Source organism: Pantherophis guttatus, chromosome 1 (assembly GCF_059756535.1).
Source record: "Pantherophis guttatus breed Tessera chromosome 1, ASM5975653v1, whole genome shotgun sequence".
Classification (NCBI taxonomy): domain Eukaryota; kingdom Metazoa; phylum Chordata; class Lepidosauria; order Squamata; family Colubridae; genus Pantherophis; species Pantherophis guttatus.
Window position 1 is genome coordinate 191,235,070 of NC_142063.1, and position 22,694 is coordinate 191,257,763.

Consider the following 22,694-nt stretch of genomic DNA (forward strand, 5'->3'; position numbering starts at 1 on the left):
TAGTTGAAGTAATAAAATTTAGTTATTTACAGTTATCCTTTATTTTAATCTATGTTGGAAAACTGGAGTAAAGGCAGTGCACACTTCAGGCTACACCTAGCACAAAGAAGTTGGAAGCTTCCAATTTTCTTCACACCAAGCATAATCTAATATAAACCTACCTAGTGTAATAGTGAAGTGAAATCTGAAATGTTGTAGCATTGATATTTTACTTATCACTGATATCTCATCAGTGCTGAAAAAAGATGAAATTATTTTTGATGACTACTTTCTGAATTCTGGGATTAGGGGAACTGCATCTTTTAGGTAGCGGCCCACATTTTTCTCTGATGAAAGGTCTTCAGTCTTGGAAGACCTTCTGGATATGTCATTATCACTGAGGATTCAGTTGTGGCTAAAGAACCAGTTCATAGCTTAAACTGCAATATCAGTTGCATCCACTGTGGAAGAGGATAGCTTGGCCATAAAAACTGATGTTTGAAATGCTTAAGACTGGTTGACTATTGCAGAAGGTAGCAGCTGAATCTGTTTGCCATGCACGTATAGCATCTGTGCTAAATGATTTGCTCTGCCTATCATTTTGTTTCCAAGGCTGTCAAGATATTGGGCTTATTACACAGACCCCTGAGCAATTCAGGAGCAAGTTTTATTAAAAATGCCTCCATTTATAGTAGCCATCCAGCCATCTCTAATTTGTCATCTGGTTATTAGAGGGAAGCTGGTTTCCTCTGTGGCATTATCCAAAATAAGGAACAACTAAAACGATACCCTCTTCCTCTTTAGACAATTTCCTTCCTTTGTGAAAAGAATGATTATATAAATACAGATGTCAACCCAGATATTGGGTTAAACTATATATTTAAAGTCGGTTAAACAAGAGGGTTTGTGTCCATCCTCCATGAATTTACTTATTTATGTATTCTTGGGCATGCACAGGGGATAAGTTCAATTTCTGAATACTCTCCTAGTCAAAAGAATGTTAATCATTATTCCCAAGGATGTAGAAGAAAATTTTGTTCTTCGGCAAGACATTAGGTAGAAAAATAAACATATTACATTGTTCACAAAATTTATCTAAAAAGTGTCTTCTATCACCCAATTTTTCAGTTTATAAGAATTTAAGAATTATTTCCTTTTAAAAATTTTAAATACTGGTGACTAATTTTTAGGTACATCAGAATGTACCTGCACCAATTCCTCTTGTATCCTAATGGGAGCAAGAGGGCCTGAAGACTAGAATGGGAACTCATCCTTTACAGTAAGATGAAGAACCTGTGATCTTCTAAACCAGTGGTTCTCAACCTTCCTAATGCCGCGACCCTTTAATACAGTTCCTCATGTTGTGGTGACCCCCAAGCATGGGTGCGTTCTAAATTTTTTTACTACCAGTTCTGTGGGTGTGGCTTATTTTGTGGGCGTGGCTTGGAGGTCATGTGACTGGGTAGGCATGGCTAGCTGGTCATGTGACCGGGTGGCCATGGCTATGTGTATAGGGACTACTCAGAGGGCTGAAAAAAGTCATTTCTGACAGGTCCTCGCACTTTTGACTGGTCCTCACACTTATGACCATCCTCACATTTATGCCCATGCAGGATTCTTAACAACCATGTTACTCATTTCACAACTGCTTCTCTTCACCATGGTGACAAGATAGGGCAAAAACGTAAAATGTGAGGACAGTCGTAAGTTCGAGGACTGGTCAAAAGTGCGAGGACCAGTCAAAAATAACTTTTTCAGCCCTCTGAGTAGTCCATATGCATAAAAGGATACAGCAATAGAGAGGAATGAAGGAAGGGAAGGGAAATTAGAGTAGGAGTGAGGGTAAGAGTGGGAGGAAGAGAGAAGGAGAAGGAGAAAGGAAGAAGAAATAGGGAGGAGAAGAAGAGGGTGGGGGAAAGAGAAAGTAAGAAGGAAAGAAAAGAGAGAGGTGGTAGGTTTGAGGAGAAAGATTGCTGTACAATAAAAAAGATGAAAGGGAAGAAAACCAACCCCAAACAAATATGAAGATATTAAGATAAAGAATGAACTGTTAAACTTTAAAGAATAAAAGAGAACAAATATGAATAAATAGCAATAATTAGAAACACACATACAAACATACAATGTATTTTCTTTGAACAGAGTATTTGGCCGGTTCACAAATTTAAACAGTGTTTAGTCATTTCAATTAAATTTACAATTTCTATGTTTCCTTTTTGCCATATTTATTCCTCATCTATTTTTGTAAAAAACCAATATTACCCTTCATCCTCATCTCTAATCTTAATCAAATTCAATTTTTCCCTTCTATTCTATATTATACCCCTTCGCATTTTCATCTATTTTTATATCCATCCTCACATTGGTTAATTATGTATTTATGTAATACAGTTGTTTAATACAAATTCAACATTTTAATATAAATCAATTAGTTATATAACTATCTTTTTTGTATATTAATCAATACGAACATGAATATTCTAATTATTTCCATGCAATCCAACTTCTTACAAATCAATTAATTATATTTACCAATAATAATAAACCAAATAATTTCCCCCATATATTCCTCCAAACCACAACTTAACCATTTCTGCTTTCAACACAATATACAATTAATAGTATCTCAATTATTACAATTCCCTAGTTAAATAGAGCTTTTTTTCTTTTGTGTTTTAAAATCTTGAACCTCCTTTTTTGCCCTAAATTTCCCATTGTTTGCACCTACCTTTTTTGGTGAGGAAAAAGAAAAAGAAATCTCTCGCTGCCTAATTTTCCAACGTTGCAGCAAAGACCCTGCTTTACTTTCAGTTTCGTTTTTTCAGCATAGCTAGGGGGAAAAAAAATCTGCTCCAGATTTTTTTGCAGCTAGCAACAGAGCCCTCTGCAAAATAGCTGAGAACAAATCAGCTGAGAGTCGAGGCTGATCTAATCAACTTGTGCTAATTAACCTATCCTGAAGCTGAAAGGGGCTGTTTTTTCTATTTTTGCATGCATCGGTCTACTCATTTGTTTTCTTTTAACACTGATCAGCTGTATGGCGGCCCTTTGAAGCCCGGCGGCAAGAATTTAAACTGTTTTTTTCCCTCTAGCCATCAGCTGGGACTCAGGAGGCAGCAATAGATTGGGAGTGGGCAGGGTAAGCGAACGGCTGGGGATCCAACAGAGGCAGAGAGTGAGGGTGAGTGAAGGTGTGGGGGGGGCGAGAGAGGGCTTTGGTGACCCCTGTGAAATGGCCGTTCGACCCCCAAAGGGGTCGCGACCCCCAGGTTGAGAACCGCTGTTCTAAACGTTGTTAAATGACACCGTTCCTTTTGCTTTTTCTGATCATAGGATTCCTTTGAAGCAGTTTTGGTGAGTCTGCTCTCATTTTTCTTATGCTACTGGAAGCACTGCTTAGACCCACAGGGAAGTATCCTGCTAACTCAAGTTTTTAATCTTACTCATCATATTTTGCATTATTAACTGAACAGCCATAAACCAAATATATATAAAAAATTCAGGGGAAATATAAAATAGTTTAAATGAGAGAAAGACAAGCAAGTGTTGAGTTTCATAGCCAGTATATGTAAGAGAGGTCAAATATATTTTATAGAAAACAAAGCCAGCAATGTTTAATAAGGATTGTGTACATACATAGCCACCTTTATTTCAGTCATACACCAGTATAAAATAACATCATTAAGAATCATAATGATTTTAATGATAGCAATGAAACCTATGAGATAGCAAAGGTCTTAATCACTCTGTTGTTTCCTTAGTATGGTAAGGAATGGAGTGCCTGCTGGAAAGTAATTTTTTAAAGATTTTTGTGCTTGGACATATCTATATCTTGATGCTTCAGCCTAGTAAATACATATTTATCTTTGTGTGTTTGATGCATCCATCCACACCTACAGATATATTAGTATATATGGTCAGAAAGATTTGTCCGCAGAAAGGAAGGTGATTGGCCATTGCTTTCCTAGAAGAGAATGGTGGGAGGACCCAGCAGCAGCAAAACTGCCAGTGAGGAGAGATGGTAGGCTGTAATCCAAACTGAGTAACTTGCAAAGTGCTGCCAGAATCTCTTAGCCTGAAACCTTTTCCTTAAACTAAGGTGACCAGACGTCCCGCTTTTGGCGGGACAGTCCCGCTTTTGAGCAATTTGTCCCGCGTCCCGCAGCGTTTTAAAAAAGTCCCGATTTTTCATTCTGCCTCCTGAGTCCCGGCTGCCTCCTGAGTCCCAGCTGATGGCTAGAGGGAAAAAACCTGTTTAAACTCTTGCCGCGGGGCTTCAAAGGGCCGCCCTACATTGATTAGCTCGGCTTCCCCCTCTCAGCTGATTTGCGCAGGGCTCTGCTCTTGCTAAATTGCTCAGTAGTTTTTTTTTCTCTTTGTGCAAACCAAGCTCAAAACGAAACTGAAAGTAAAACAGGCTGTTGGCTTTGCTGTTTGCTTGCAACGTTGGAAAATTAGGCAGCAGATTTATTTTCCTTTTCCTCACCAAAAAAGGTAGGTGCAAACAATGGGAAATTATTTAGGGCAAAAGAGGAGAGTTCAAGATTTTAAAACACAAAAGAAAAAAAAGCTCTTTTTAACTAGGGAATTGTAATAATAATATTAATTGTATACTGTGTTGAAAGCAGAAATGGTTAAATTGTGGTTTGGAGGAATATATGGGGGAAATTATTTGGTTTATTATTATTGGTAAGTATAATTAATTGATTTGTAAGAAATTGGATTGCATGGAAATAATTGGAATATTCATGTTCATATTGATTAATATACAAAAAAGATAGTTATATAACTAATTGATTTATATTAAAATGCTGAATTTGTATTAAACAACTGTATTACATAATTACATAATTAACCAACGTGAGGATGGATATAAAAATAGATGACAATGGGAAGGGGTATAATATAGAATAGAAGGGAAAAATTGAATTTGATTAAGATTAGAGATGAGGATGAAGGGTAATATTGGTTTTTTACAAAAATAGATGAGGAATAAATATGGCAAAAAGGAAATATAGAAATTGTAAATTAAATTGAAATGACTAAACACTGTTTAAATTTGTGAACCAGCCAAATATTCTGTTCAAAGAAAATACATTGTATGTTTGTATGTGTGTTTCTAATTATTGCTATTTATTCATATTTGTTCTCTTTTATTCTTTAAAGTTTAACAATTCATTCTTTATCTTAATATCTTTACATTTGTTTGGGGTTGGCTTTCTTCCCTTTCATCTTTTTTATTGTACAGCAATCTTTCTCCTCAAACCTACCACCTCTCTTTTCTTTCCTTCTTACTTTCTCTTCCCCCCACCCTCTTCTCCTCCCTATTTCCTCTTCCTTTCTCCTTCTCCTCCTCTCTTCCTCCCTCTCTTACCGTCACTCCTACTCTAATTTCCCTTCCCTTCCTTCATCCCTCTCTATTACTGTATCCTTTTATGCATATGGACTACTCAGAGGGCTGAAAAAGTTATTTTTGACTGGTCCTCACACTTTTGACCAGTCCTCGAACTTACGACTGTCCTCACATTTTACATTTTTGCCCTATCTTGTCATCATGGTGAAGAGAAGCAGTTGTGAAATGAGTGACATGGTTGTTAAGAATGCTGCACGGGCATAAATGTGAGGATGGTCATAAGTGTGAGGACCAGTCAAAAGTGCGAGGACCTGTCAGAAATGACTTTTTTCAGCCCTCTGGTTAGTCCTTTTGTGCATATGGACTACTCAGAGGGCTGAAAAAGTTATTTTTGACTGGTCCTTGCACTTTTGACCAGTCCTCGAACTTACGACTGTACTCACATTTTACATTTTTGCCCTATCATGTCACCATGGTGAAGAGAAGCAGTTGTGAAATGTGTGACATGGTTGTTAAGAATGCTGCACGGGCATAAATGTGAGGATGGTCATAAGTGTGAGGACTAGTCAAAAGTGCGAGGACCTGTCAGAAATGACTTTTTTCAGCCCTCTGGTTAGTCCTTTTGTGCATATGGACTATTCAGAGGGCTGAAAAAGTTATTTTTGACTGGTCCTCGCATTTTTGACCAGTCCTCGAACTTACGACTGTCCTCACATTTTACGTTTTTGCCCTATCTTGTCACCATGGTGAAGAGAAGCAGTTGTGAAATGAGTGACATGGTTGTTAAGAATGCTGCACGGGCATAAATGTGAGGATGGTCATAAGTGTGAGGACCAGTCAAAAGTGTGAGGACCTGTCAGAAATGACTTTCCAGCCCTCTGAGTAGTCCCTATACACATAGCCATGGCCACCCGGTCACATGACCAGCTAGCCACGCCCACCCAGTCACATGGCCTCCAAGCCACGCCCACACAATAAGCCACGCCCACAATGATGTCCCTGTTACCAATGTTAAAATCTGTTCACCTTACCCTATACACATAGCCATGGCCACCCGGTCACATGACCAGCTAGCCCCCCCCAGTCATATGACCAGCTAGCCACGCCCACAAAATAAGCCACGCCCACAATGTCCCTCTTTACCAATGTTAAAATCTGGTCACCTTACCTTAAACTGAATTTAAGTTGGCGTGAGTGTAGGACAATGAGTGCCCTTAAACACGAATTACCTACGGGGTAATGCATTCACATATCTCACCCATGCTTTCAGGTGTTCAGCAAAATATTTCTTGTAGGTCCTGCCATGGACATATTTAGCATCAACAGTTAATGTTGTTTTGTTCATGGCAGGCCCTAAACTATGAAACAAATGGGAATTAAGATTTCCCCCATTTTATTCTGGTTTAGGACAGGGTTCAAAGATACCTTTATGCAAACATTTCATAATTTTTAATGTGTGGTTTTTATATTTATGTTTTTGAGAACTACCAAGCACTGTTTGGGAGAATGCAACGTATCTGTCACAAGTAAATGCCTTATTCTCCAATATGTAAATAGTATATGAACGGGATATCAGGGGTTAATTTATTCTTCACTTCTTAATGTATTCATATTTCACCACTCCCATATCTAGCTCCACCCATTGTATATATAAGGAGCTGCACGCACTCATTCCTTGCTTCTATCTGTGAATATTCAGTGAATATAGAATGCCTTGTGTAAATAAAGAGAGATATATTTGAACTATTAATTCTTAAATGATTTATTGAGTCTGATCCTGAAAACATTGCAACAAGCTGGTAGCAGAGGATGGTTGAATTGACTCAATAAAAACTTAAATATGTCTAAGAGAGATAGGCCCAACACCAGGGCATACAGCAAAGAAATGGAAACGGATCAAGAAACAATCGATGAGTCCACAAATGCGATTTCGAGAGAATCTGAAGAATACACCACTGAAGACGAAGAAATAATAAACGAAAATAATGACCGAGAGGAAAACAAAATAGAAAACAACGAACTCAGGTCAGAGATATTAAAACTGTTAAAAAGCCAGAAGAACGATGAAAGCCTCATCGCGAACCTCCAAGATATGCTGAAAAACAGCGGAGCAGCGAGAGAGAAGCACATCGCTACTGAAAAGCCAAAAGATTCAAAAATAGTGAGTGATACGATTACAGACAAAAACGCTGTGAAGAAGAAAAACGGTGATCCCGCGCAAAATTTCGAATGGCAGCCATCTTGGTTTCAACAGACCTCCAGGGTGAGCGAAGCAGAGCCAATCAGAAAACTTGATTCAAAATTTCTGGCGCGAAAGACATTACTAGATAACGAAAATGAAAAAGAAAAGTCAAACACCTCAGAAGGATCAGAATCGGAAAGTGAAGGTGATCCAACAGACACACAAATAAAGTCAGCAATGAAAACGCTTTTTGCTGCATTTGGACCGAAACTAAAGATTACCAAAAAATCAACTAGAAAACAAGCGAGCAAACCAACGCCTCAAAATCTACCCGCTCCCATCCTGACGACGAGAGCACTGACGCCTGAACCCAGAGAGCCCTGCAGATACCGCCCCACACCGCAGATCGATGCAAGCACCAACGCTCTCAAGAGAAGAAAAAGAACAACCGCCATCGTCAGGACTCCCAAGATCGAGCCGGAGACCGATTCATCTGAGGAGGAGCAGAGCGAGCGAGCCGCAACGACGAGAACCTCTCACGACGACTCCAGGAATGAAATGAGCAACGCGCATGCGCAGGACTACGCAGACGGTCCAGGAAGACATGAGTTGCTGAAAGGATCGTGCAGACTCGTTGCGAGCATCCCCACGCCGTTTTGTGATTTCCAGCATTTACGAGACCACGGACTACCCCCGGTTGTAAGTAATGGACCCAATAATGTCGGAAACTTGCCCAGTGACTTCCCAAAGCTGAGAATAGATGGCATTAATTTACAAGAATGGTATCAGCAGCTTCAGGTTGTCTTTATGAAAGAAAACTTACTGTTTTTTATCACTAATCCCCCAAAAAGACCTTGGACTCTAAAGTTAGACTGCTTACACCATAGAGCATTTTTCTTATTAGTTTCTAGTGTATCTCCTGCAATGTATCACAGCATTAAGCAAAATCTGACTGTCTCAGAAATTATTCAATGCATGTTCAATTTATTTCACAGTGATAGTGTAGCTACTACCACAAGAATGTCTAAAGATTTCTTTTCTTCTAGGATAAAACCAGGGGTTTCCATAAGTGAACATTTAATATCTTTAAACAAAATTAGAGCTGAACTGCATTTAAGGGGGGAGGTGATTTCAGACCAAACGATGAAAAGTGTTATCATCAACTCACTTGACCCATCATGGGATAATTATATGTCACATTTAGACACAATCAATCTAGAATACTTATCCATAGAAAGTCTATCCAATAAGTTAATAGCTGAAGACAATTCAAGGAGGAGTCGCTCTAACAACCACATAGAACACAAACCATATAGAAAGGTAGCTTTTTAAGAAAGATATCATGAAACATTTAAATGCCACAACTGTGGATCCAAGGAACACAATAGGAGAGATTGCCCCAAAATTCCAAAAGAAAGACATAGGTCAGAACACAGAAATAAATACAACTATAGACAGTCTTCCATTGATAGACATAGATATAGAAGCCCACCAAATTATAAAGAGCATAAAGGGGGCAGAGATAATTCAAAGGATAGAAAATCTGGTTCACTGAATGGACTAAACAAACAAGACAACACTAACATACAGCAAACTGAGAACAATAATTGGCTCATTGATTCTGGAGCAACTAATCATACCACTAATAATAAAAGTATATTATCTTCATTTGTAGAAGATAAATTTGTAATAAAGGTAGCTAACCAAGAAAAGGTCCAAGTAATAGGTAGAGGAAATGTAACCTTACCTGGCCTAGGAAAAATAGAGGGGGTATTACTAATACCTGAAATACCTCATAACATACTAAGTGCCATAAAACTAAGCAGAGATTCTGATATTAATATTGTGTTTTCAAAAGGAAAAGCGACTTTGGAGAAAAATAAAATAGATATAGGTACAGTAATGATTAAAGGAGGCCTACCTTATTTAATAACAAAGGAGAAATGGTTACACAACATTGATTCAAATGTGGAAGATTGTATTGAACTAGATAATGAAAACATTAGTAACAGTGACAATGATGAATGTAAAGTAGCTCATAATCACAAGGATGCACATAATGAGAAAAAACCAAAAATAGGTAAGCCAATTCATGATGAGTGTGCTCATGTTTTACATAGGAAGTTAGGACATGCCAGTTTTCCTGTAGTACAAAAAATGACTGAACACGCAGAAGGTGTTAAAATAAAAAATTGTGAAAACTATTTGGAATGCTCAGTATGTAAGTCTACAAAACTCAAAACTAGTCCCAGGCCTAGAAAATCAACAAGGTCAACCAACAAAATTTTTGATTTAGTACACATGGACCTGGTTGGTCCACTAACTCCATCAATCACTTATAAAAAACGTTACTTCTTAACCATTGTGGACGATTATAGTCGTTATGGATTTGTTTACACATTAAAACATAAAGATGAAACTTTTCAGAAATTTAAAGAATTTTACAAACGCATAGAAACACAACACAATATCAAAATAAAACAAATCATGACAGATAGGGGATGTGAATTCATGTCTAAGGAATTCTCCCAATGGCTGAAGGACAAAGGAATGTTACATTACACATCTAGCCCATTTTCTGCATTCCAAAACGGAATTGTAGAGAGAAAGAACTCAACATTACAAACCATGATTAGATGCACATTGGAAGATGCTGGCTTAAGCAAACAATTCTGGTCAGAAGCCCTACAATATTCCAATTACACACAAAATAGAACTTGGTCCAGCATTGTAAATAAGACACCATATGAAGTGATGTATAATAGGAAACCAAAATTAGCACACATGCACATATTTGGAGTCACTGCAGACGTACACATACCTAAACAATTAAGAAGAAAAGGAGAAAATGTGTCTAGAAGACTTAGATTTATGGGATATGAGACAGGTACAAAAGGATACAGATTCATTGATAATAATAACAAATTTATAGTTTCCAGAACAGCTGTGTTCCATGAAAAGGCCAACTGGTCTAAAATACATCTTAATGAAATATTCCCAAGCAACAACACAGATACAAAACCCCAAGAGAAAAGAACTATAGAAAAGCAAAATGACAACAAACATAGAAACAAAACCAAAACATGGACAAACAGTCAACACAAAATAAAGACAGATACATTAACAAAAAAGGAAGCAAGATATTTGCATGATAATGATAGTAAACCTGAAAAAACAATTAGAAACACCAGAAATCAAATGCCAAATAAGTACAAGGATTATATAATGCATATGAATGGAGAATCAACGACACCTAATACATATGAGGAAGTGTTAAAACTTCCTCCTAAAGAAAAAGAAAAATGGGAATTAGCAATGACAAAAGAGATGGAAAGTTTACAAGGATTAAATGTATTTACACCTGCAACTGCACCAAAGGACAAAACTATTATTGGTACTAGGTGGATATATAAAATTAAAAATTTAGAGGGAGGCAACACTCTATACAAGGCTAGATTAGTTGCACAAGGTTATGCACAGAAATATCCCGAGGATTATACTGACACATACTCCCCCACAGTAAGAACTGAGAGTGTCAAAACAGCTCTAGTTGTAGCATCAGCACTCAATCTCGATGTATTCCAATATGACATACAGACTGCGTATTTACACGCAAAATTAGATAAGGAAATATATGTAAGAGCACCTCACAGTCAATACACAAACAAGAATGAGACTTGGTTATTAAACAAAAGTTTATACGGGTTAAAACAATCTGGTAAACGATGGTATGATTGTTTAGTAAAAGTACTTAAAACTATGGATTTCAGTGCTACTACTGCTGATAACTGTTTCTTTGTTAAAAAGGGTGATGATTACATAGAATTTGTATTGATCTATGTGGATGACATTTTGTACATAGGTAAACATAAAGAAAGAAGAGAAACATTTGTAACAAAGCTAAATGAACATTTTTCACTGAAATCTTTAGGCAAAGTAAATAAGTATCTTGGTGTTCAAATTAGTAAAACTAGAAGGGGATTCAAGCTTTCTCAGAGAGATAAGATCATAGAGCTCTTGAGCAAATGTAATCTAAGCGATGCCAAACCCTGTGACACTCCTATGCAGACTGACTTTCTAAGGAATGCAGATGAATCATCCCCTGAGTTCAAAGATAATACATTCTATAGATCAATCATAGGCTCCCTTCTTTACATCTCCAATTGGACCAGACCTGATATCGCTTTACCCCTCAATTTATTGTCCAGACATGTCAGCAAACCAACAGTGTACCATTGGGAAGCTGTCAAAAGGATATTAAGATATTTAAAGAATACCTTAGATTTTTGTTTGATATTAGAGCCTAATAATGTCAAGGAGCCAAACCTCACATGTTACGCAGATGCAGATTGGGCTGGAGACACTTCATGCAGAAAAAGTACATCTGGTTATATATTCCTCCTTAACGGTTGTCCAGTTTACTGGTACACTGGCAAACAAGATTTAGTGGCCACTTCAACAACAGAAGCAGAATATGTTTGTCTATCTAAAGCAGCAAATAACCTTGTATGGTTTAATGACTTAATTTCTGACATTTGGAAAAAACCTGCCTTGCCTTTTGTCATGCATGAGGATAATAAAGCGGCCATCGAAATATCTAGATCTGACGCCATTGGACAAAGGTCCAGACATATAGATATAAAATTTAAACATGTGAGACAGTTATCTCAGGATGGATTTATTAAAGCGGTGCATTGTGAGACATCAGAACAATTAGCTGACATATTAACAAAACCTTTGCCATCTAAGCAACATAAATATCTGACTTCTAAGTTATATGTTTTGTATTGTTCTGAATCTGAATGTAATTGGTGTAGCATATCGAATCGGCATTTAGAGGGGGATTTGTCACAAGTAAATGCCTTATTCTCCAATATGTAAATAGTATATGAACGGGATATCAGGGGTTAATTTATTCTTCACTTCTTAATGTATTCATACTTCACCACTCCCATATCTAGCTCCACCCATTGTATATATAAGGAGCTGCACGCACTCATTCCTTGCTTCTATCTGTGAATATTCAGTGAATATAGAATGCCTTGTGTAAATAAAGAGAGATATATTTGAACTATTAATTCTTAAATGATTTATTGAGTCTGATCCTGAAAACATTGCAACAGTATCAATCTGTGAGGTAAAAATATAATATATTTAACACTGATAGAACAAAAAGATTCCTGGAAATTTATCTGTGTAGAAAAATTTGGAAAATTTACCAAAGTAGCTGAAAATCCTTTCCCTTGCTCCTGTATTGAAAAACTCCCTAGTTTCAATGTATAGGCATACCACACAATAGCAATCCAACTGCAGCATATTGAGTATAATTTTATCCTCCTGATGTCATGTGATATTGCCTTTTGTCACCCATTATATATGAAAAGACCGGCATTTTGGTGAATGGATGCTGCTCTAAAGGCATGCTGACAAAATTCCAAGCCAAAACACAGGACTAAGACATATCAATGTTATATATTAAGCTTCTCTTTTTTTATATAAACAATTTTTTTTATTTTTTAAAAACACAAACATACAATACATCTTTTCAGAACGAGCCATTGATCCGGTCATAAGTAGGTACAATTACTAACTCCTCTTTAACAGGAGCTTTTCACGAATCTCCACTAATTACCATCTTATAAAAAAAAAAGCAAAGAAAAACGCCTAATTTATATTAATTTACACAAATCAATTACCTTTCTATTATTTCACCTCGAATCTTAATTTTCCAAATAACACAACTTAATATTCTATATCATTATTACCATAAATTCTATCTAATTAAAAATGCCTTAAAACCCATTACCTAAATCTTAAATCTTAAAATCCTTAACCCAATAACATTTCAATTTCTTTTTCTTTTAGCTTGGATGAATACATCTTAAAAATATAAATCATCAATTACTATAGGTATTTACACAGTATTTTAACTGTTAACATTTATCATCTTCATTTTACTGCCTATTTCAACATAGTCACCTTTATTTTTACTCTTAATTACAATATAATCATTTCATTATTAATATTAATTCCAGTATAGTCATCTTTATTTTAACAATTTATCCCAGCATATCATCTTCATCTTAATCGTCTTCTTTTGGCTGTTAATCTCAGCATAAGCTTCTTTAATTTTACTGTTATACCCAGTATAATCATCTTTGTTTTTGTTGTCAATCCCAGCATAATCACCTTAGTTTACTGCTTATCCCAGCATAATCACTTTTTTATTTTACCATTCATCTATACATTACTTATTCATATTCAATCACATTATCATTATCATCTTTATAACAATTTAACATTAAGACTTAGTTCTTACACCAAACACATCCTTGTATGAGTTAATAAATTTCTGTTAACATATTTTGTTCCTCTTATATTCTAACTTCCCTCTTTATTTCAATTTTTTATATATCTATAACAAATTGTTCTCATGTTCATATTCATTCTTATTCATCTATAAAAACCTCCTTTTTATTATTACTGTCCATCTATATATTGCTTTTTCATTTTTGTCACATTGTTTTTATCTTCTTTTTTCCCAGCCGTGTGTATCTTGTTCCTCATTTCCTTGTCTGTTAGCATATATTTCATTTCAATTTTTAAATGTTCTCAATTTTAATTCTCCATATATCAATTTAGTTCTTTTTCTTACTTCTATTTCAAGCAAATCACATCAATTTTCTTCTTTTGTTCCTGCGCCATTTGACTTCTTTTGTTCCTGCGCCAAATAGTACCAATTATAGGAGTTCCGTTATATTTTCCCTTTCTTTTCACCAAAGTCAAGCTGCCTGCAAACAAAGAAAAAACACCTCCACCACCAAGATCCCACGGTTGATATCTGTAATATTCACAATGTTCCCAAACAAAGAGCAAGTTACAATGTTTCTTTTTGAACCAGTTGTCTCTCTACAATCCACAATTTCCATTAGTCACGCAAATAGCCATTTTGTTTCAATTATATAACATTTCTACTTGTATCTCTCCTTCTTCTGTGTTTTAAAAAAATAATTCTTTTTTCTTTTTTTTTCTTTAAAAGTCCAATTCAAAATTAAAACTTTGCTCAATTTTCGAACCAAGTCTCAATGTCTATTTTTCCGATTTGTTCTATTCAAACATAAATTTTCTGTCGGGTCTTTTTCTTTTCTTGCAAAAATTGCATCCTAAAATCTTCTATGCCCCATAGTTCCTCAGCCACTGTTTTAAGGCTAGGGGTCTTACAAGTAAAAAAATCATTGCTCCAAATGTTGTTTCAAGCCTGGATTGGTTGTCACTCACCTGGCTTCAAAGAGCCTTGATAGTACAGTGGTCTAAGCACTCTGTTATTAACACAGCTGCCTGCAATTACTGCAGGTTCGAATCTCTCCAAGGCTCAAGGTTGACTCAGCCTTCCATCCTTTCTAAGGTAGGTGAAATGAGGACCCAGTTTGTGGGGGCAATAAGCTGACTTTGTATAAATATACAAAAGTATGAAGGCTATTGCTTAACGCATTGTAAGCCGCCCTGAGTCTCCGGAGAAGGGCGGCATATAAATCAAATTTTAAAAAAAAAAGAGCTTTGCTCCTTTCCGCTTTCCTCCTGCACATCACTTAGCCTGGTTTGTCCCAGCTTCGTGGCATCCGCTATGGCTGCCGCCCCCCCCCCTCCAATTTACAGAGAGTTCCCTCCAACCTCCGAGGAACTTGCCTGTTCCTCTTGGTCGTCCGAGGCACCTCTCTTTCTACCCCGTCCCTGCAGGATGGTTCTGGTCCGGAGACCCATCGGCGGCGGGGTATATGGATAGTAATGAATATCTTCTAAAAGAGAAGCTTGTCTCTGCCAAATTTTCATCAAAATTTGGACAACAAAGAGGCCCTATTGGTCTCTCTTTTGCAAAAGTTGGAAAAGTGGGGTTTTTTTGTTCTGGGGAATTTTGTTTTCAGTATATTAATTATATTTTATTATTTCATTAAAATATATTATTATTAGTAATTGATTTAAATTTGAAGTATGTGAAAAAGCAATTATTGGAATGCAAAGAAAGAAAAATGGAAATAAAAGGAAGATGATACAAAAAAAAGGAGATGACTGTAATTAATTTAAAAAATGAAACCATAGTAAAAAGATTAAAAAGTAGATTATGGTTCCCCCTCACATCCATTTGTAGCCATTATTTAGATATGAACATTATATACAACATAGAAATTGTTTTCTGTTTAAGTTCTAAAAATATTTTCCAAATTTGCCTTCTTGGTGATATATTGTATGCAAAGAAACCAATCTTGCCTGAACTTAGTAAAATTCCTGTTATGGATAGATACTGTCAATATGGAACATATTTAATCACGCAATTTGATATCATGGGCAAGATATGCCTTTTCCAATATTCTTGCTGCAGTCAATACTTATCTTCTCTTATTTCTTTTTTTTTAAAAAAAATAATTTTTATTAATATATTCTATACACTAATACACAAATAAAATATACAATCCTGCCACCATGGTATAATATGATTACATTGTCCATAAGTATAAAATCATTCCTTTATACATACATATTTGCCACCATATATATACACATCATCATATATCTATTCTATCCCACCTTTTCTGGACCCAATCGTACCATACTTTCCAACTGTTATAAAATTCTGAATCTTTTTTACCATTGATCAATCTCGTTAATCTATCTGATTCCGCACACTCATTAATTTTATATATTATTTTCAAATCTATCGGTAAGTATTGATTTTTCCACTCCTGCGCATACGCTAATCTTGCTGCAGTGATAATGTGAGTCAACAAGAACCATATATCTGATTTAACATTCAAAGGTTTTGCCCCCAGTAGGAAAATCTCAGGTCTTAATTCCAAATTAATCTGTGTAATTTCCAAAATCCATTGCCGTATTTTTTTCCAATATTTAACCACCTGCGGGCAGGTCCACCATTGGTGAAAATAGGTTCCATTGCTGTAACCGTACTTCCAACAGCAGGCAGATGTCCCGGGAAACATTTTAGCTAATCTCGCCGGGGGGAGATGCCACCGGTAGACCATTTTATATATGTTTTCTTTATATGAGGAGGCCATGGTTAATTTCATATTTTTCAACCAAATCTGTTCCCATTGCTGGAAGTCAATGGGGATATCCAAAATTTCGCCCCCATGCTATCATACAATCCTTCACTACATCCTGTCCTATCTGCAGAGACAATAAATATGCATAACATTTAGATAATATCCCTTTCCCTCCTTCTAATAAGATCTTATCCAATTCTTGTCTTTTACGGTAGATTCCTTCACTATGTAAATCTTTTTTATACCTGGAGTGCACTTGAGAATAAGACCACCAGTCTATCTTATATCCTTGAAGAGTTAATAATTCTCGTGACTTCGGATTACCCTGAAGATCCAAGAAACCTTCATACGTCAAGGTTTTCTCCCCTTTATACAATGTTGGGTAAACCTGAGCTTCCTGCGCCGAAATCCAACATGGAACTTTTGAATATACTCTTCTTCTAACCTTTTCCCAAGTGTACCCAAGCGTCCTACGTAAATAGTGATCATCAAAGTGTCTAGGACGGCCGGATGCTCCCGGCCATAGAAAATAGTGCCAGCCATGTTGAAGACCGGCTCCCTCAAATGTCAAAAGTTGTCTCTTTTGTAGGACCATCCATTCTTTCACCCAAATCAAGTTCGCTGCTTGGTGATAGAGCTCCCAATTTGGGAGTCCAAATCCTCCTCTATTTTTGGGTTCTTGTAACATTTTAAGTCTAATCCGTGGCCTCTTTCCCTGCCAGATAAATTTAGATATACTCCTATCCAAATTTGTAAAAAACTCTTTATTCAACCTTACCAGGGCTGTTTGGAATAGAAATAACCATTTGGGTAACACGCACATCTTAATGGTTGCCACCCTTCCCAAAATTGATAGCTGGAGATTTTTCCATCTTTCTAAGTCTCTGAGCATCTGGCTGTAAAGAGGAAGATAGTTATCCTCCTTTATGGAGGAACATCTGGCGGTCAACCATATACCCAGATACTTAATTTTATTTGTTATTCTTAAGCCCATTAACTGCTCCAGCTGTTGCCTTTGCATCTGAGTCATATTTTTCACTAGGATTTTAGTTTTTTCTTCATTCATCTTTAACCCCGCTACCTTCCCATACTCTCTAATCAAGCATAATAATTTCAGGCCCGAGTCCAGTGGTTGATCCAAGATAAATACAAGATCGTCTGCATAAGCCTGAGCTTTAACTTCCTCCTGCCTAATCTTCATTCCTCTTACTTCCGTGTTTCCTCTCACTTCTCTAAGCAGGGGCTCTAAAGTTAATACAAATAGCAATGGGGAAAGGGGACATCCCTGTCTTGTACCTCTACGAATTTGAATTCTCTCCGTCTCCTCTCCATCTATGAGAACTCTTGCAGTCTGCTCCCGGTAGATAGCTCGAATTGCCCAAATAAAATTCCCACCAAACTCCATATATTCCAATTGAGAAATCATAAATTCCCAACTGATTCTGTCAAACGCCTTTTGGGCGTCAACAAAAATTAAAGCTAATTGTTTATCCGGGTGATTTTCGAAAAATTCTAGTGTATTCATGATAATTCTAAGATTATCTCGTAGATATCTATTAGGAAGGAAGCCGTTTTGGTCTGAGTGAATGAATTGGTTAAGGAAGCAGCTAAGCCTAGCTGCAAGAACCCCCGCAAATATCTTATAATCGGAGTTTAGTAATGATATTGGTCTATAGTTCTTAATAAGAGATAGATCAGTTCCTTCTTTTGGGATAATAGAAATATAAGCCTCAGTCCAAGATACTGGAACCTGAGCCTCTTTCATAACCGCATTGAATAAATCTGTCATGTGTCTTCCTATCACATCAAACACTATTTTGTATAATTCAACTGGAAGGCCATCTCTACCCGGGGTTTTGCCATTTGCCTGTGCTTTCATAACTGTTTCTACTTCCTCCATCGTAAATTCCGCATTAAGAATTTCCTTCATTGTTTCCGAGACTTTAAGCAAGTCTGTCTTTTCCAAATATTTCCAAATTTCACAGATATTTTCCTCTCCTTTCTGATAAAGCTGTGTGAAAAAATCCTGAGCTACCATTCTCTTGCCTTCCTTAGTACAATGGAAATTCCCAATTACATCTTTCAGCCCTTCTATTCTCCGTTGTTCCTGCTCCTTTCTAAGCGGGTAAGCCAACCATTTTCCTGTTTTATTCGCCCTTTCAAAAAAAATTTGTTTAGTCCACTTTAGTTTATTTGCTAATTCCTCTTGATCTAATAATTTAATCTGGTGTTGCCAGTACTCCCTTTCCTCTATCAATGTTGTCTGGGTTAATCCATTTTGCATCCTTTCTTCCACCCGTTGTAATTTATTCAAGAGGTTGTCTCAGTGTTTCTTACCCGCCCTACGTTTGTCAATCATATATTTGATTAACCATCCCCTCATCACTGCCTTAACCGTATCCCATGTATTGTATATTGAAGTATCCTCTTTCTTATTTTCCTGGAAAAAAAGATATAACTCCTTCTTAAATTTACTCATGAATTCTTCATCTTTCAGGATACCTATATTCATTCTCCATCTACTCTTCCTACAATGTGGGATCTTCCAAGTTACCATTAGCGGGTTATGATCCGCCCACTGATTGGGCCCTATTTCCACTTCCGAGACCAGCCCCTCAACTCAAGAGACATCCATATCATATCTATTCGGGTCCACGAGTGGTGTCTGGGAGAGAAATAAGTATATTGATTTTTATTGGGATTTCTCAACCTCCATATATCCTGTAATCCAAATTCCTCCCTTAAATCATTACATATTTTTGGTAATGTTCTCTTAATATCCTTTAACCTTCCTTGTATGTTTCCCGGGACATAATCCTGCATTCTATCCATTACAGCATTGAAATCCCCCACTAGACAGACATGTTCATATTCCAGTTCCCCTAATTTAACATATAAGTTTTGATAAAAAGTCCTCTGATTGTCATTAGGGGCATAAATACAAACCAATAAAGACTTCCACTGGGCAATTTCTATTTCGAGCATGAGAACCCGGCCTTCCTGGTCAGCAAAAACCTGTTGGGATTTCAAATGATGTCGTACATATACCACTATCCCTCTTTTTTTTTGACCTGCTAATGAGGTATAAGTTTTACCCAACGCCCGGCATTCTAACAAATGGTTTTGATCTTTTTTTATATGAGTCTCCTGCATACAGACAATATCATACTTAGCCTTTCTTAATTTATTCAAAATCCTACTACATTTATTAGGAGCATTTAAACCGTTAATATTTACAGATATCACACGCACTAATTCCCCCATTTCCTTTTCTCACCTAAGTTTTTACTTTCCCGCTGTTATAGCCTTCTTAACTGTTTGTCTTGTCTCCCTCTGAGGTGCTGTTAATTCCTCGACTTTTCGTATTCCCCCACCCTTCTTTCCCGCCTTTCCTTCTCTCCTCTCCTCTACCTCTTCTTCCTCTTGTGATTCCTCCAAACTTCTATTTTCCCCTTTTCCTTCAACATCTAATTCTGACAAATTAAATTGTTGTTCCATGAATTCTCTTGCTTCTTGAAGACTCCGAATCCTCACCTTCTTATCCCTCCATGTCATCAATAAACCTTCAGGCAATAACCAACGATACGAAATTGCATTTTTCCTCAGGAAAGTCATCAAAAATTGATATCTGCGTCTCTGTTCCCTTACCTGACGTGGGATTTGTTTCAAAACTATCATCGGTTGGCCTTTATATGTAATAGTTTGATCCCTTGTTCGTTTATAAAATTCTTCACACAAAGCTTTCTTGTTAAAACGAACATGAATTTCCCGAGGAAGATTGTTCCTTTTTGCGTAGCTAGTGAATACTCTAAAGGCCTCATCAATATCCCGTTGGATCATGAGTCTATCTGCCTCCAAAGTTTCTGCAACTATTTCTCCTACAATGTCATCCAGTTTTTCCCCTTTCTCTTCCGCCACATTCTGTATTCTAAGGAAAAAAGAAGATCTCTCCATTTCCAGAAAAATTATTTCTTCTTCTAAGTCTCTATTTATGGTTATTTGTCTCTTCTCCCAACTGTCCATCCGTCCTTCGCATTTCTCCGTCTTCTTCTCTATCTCCTTCATTTTTTCCTCTTGTTGTATTAATGTCTGTCGTATATCTCCCAGTTCACTTCGCATCTGTTTAATTTTTTCTTTAACCCCTCTCATTTCCGCTTTCACATCTGCTCCCAAGTCCTCAAAGTTCTTAGATGTCGACTCCTGGTTTTTAGCCATTGATTCCTGGATGGCTTGTAACATATTTTGAAGAGCCTGCATAGAGGGCGTCTTCCCCGTCGCCGACATATCTTCCGATGTTCTTCTAGAAGCTAAACACGTCGAATTTGGGGTTACAGCGGTAGGCAGAGAGATAATTTTCTTATTTGTTGTGATAATAGTTGAAGATGTAGACATAACTGAAAACAACCACTGTTCCTCTACACTTTGTTGAATAAATATATCAATCAAGTCTTTTAAATCAAATAAGTTAATCCATCAGCTCTTGATATATCCAAATTAGTCTATTTTCAATGTTTATTATGAGGCAGTGTATATATATCTTTTTCCCGCCTCCTTTCCTTTCCTTTTCCTTTTCCTTTCCTTTAGATGTAATATCCCAATCCACCACTAGGTGGCAGTACAAGACCAACCAAGGGCAGTCTCCGTCTTCAGCAGTGGGGAAAGAAGAAAAAAAAATCAAGTCAAGATGTGGCAAAAAGCTCGCCTCTTCTGATAATGTGACAAAGAGAGAAGTAAAAGAGAAAATCTCACTACGTCTTCAACAAGATCAGTCAATTATTCCTCATCCAACAGGAATCTTCTCTTATTTCTTTGCACCATAGATACCTATTAAGTCCATTATCTGGACCTCCTCATTCTATTATTGATATTCTACTGACTGGAGATCTTTTGTTATCCATGATAGACAGCTTTCTCTATAGTACAATCTTAAATTGGGTAGTATCTTTTTCATTTGGATTATGTAGAATTTTAAATTTTAATCTTGGGTTTTTCCTGTGGCATATATATTTATTGACTCTTATTTGCCAATCTTGCAAGCTTTTGTCTGAAATTGGAATCAATGCTCTTTCTAATAGAAAGTTCATTTTTAAGTAATATATTCATTTTTTTACAAGTTCTAGCCAAGAGGGTTTCAGATTTCTCTGTCTTTCAACACCTTAGGGAGAGAGTATTCAGGGTTTTAGGTCAGAAAGCAGCAAGGACCTCAATTTCAATATCTTTTCTTTCTTTCCATAATTTGTTTTAATTTGTTTGAAATATATCTTTGCTACTTTCAGTCAAATGAAATCCTAGATAATTCACCAAATCTTTTTTTCATTTAGTAACTTACCAAATCTTTTGTTACCTTATAACTGGTCTGCCTTTTCATGAAATTTTCTTCATTAGAGTTAAGTGTCTTTAGTTTTCATTTATTTTGTATTCTAAAGCACTATTTAAGAACAAATAAATAGCTATTTTCAGATGTTTTGAATTCTTTTTCATTTTATAATATTAAACATACAGACTTTAGCCTGTTTTTCATTATGCTGAGAAGAACTTGGACTTGACACGAAATACATTGATGAAATATTTTCAGGGAGGTACTTCTCTTTGGCAAATTGGATGATCCTACACAGTGAAATTATATGTCATCTGTAGTGAAAAGATCTTTTGTTGCAACTCAGAACCATGTAATATTGTGTTACTATGTGTCCTTCAAAAACGTTTCTTAGAGGTTTCTATACTAGATGGTGTACATTTCTTTAGAAATAGAGGATGATACCTGCAATTCACATTGAGCAATTTTAAAATGTCCCAAGCATGTCCTGTGTGAGGTATTGATATGATCTTTCAAAGAGGGGCTGAGGACAGGCACTTACTTGGAATAGATACTAATAATCTCTGTTTCTGAGTGGGAGAAGGGAGCATTAAAAGAAGAACAGGAAACCTTCTCCCTTCTTGGCTGGTGTGAGATAGATAGCTAATATTACACTGGCTTCTCAACTAATGTATCCTGGGATAGCTAGTTTGACATTGTGTGTTCTAAATAGCAAGTTGCCAAACTGTGAAAAGATACTTTTCTATTCAATAGATGCAATCTATTACAAGATGCTTAAATGATGAGACTATTTTTCCAAATAATGCA

The 22,694-nt window shown here is 36.5% G+C and overlaps 1 long non-coding RNA gene across 1 annotated transcript in view; it reads left to right on the forward strand.

The window, feature by feature from the left end:
- The window catches only part of LOC148116703 (uncharacterized), a 70,362-nt gene that overhangs the window by 46,176 nt on the left and 1,492 nt on the right, over positions 1–22,694 (forward strand). The window lies entirely within an intron of this gene.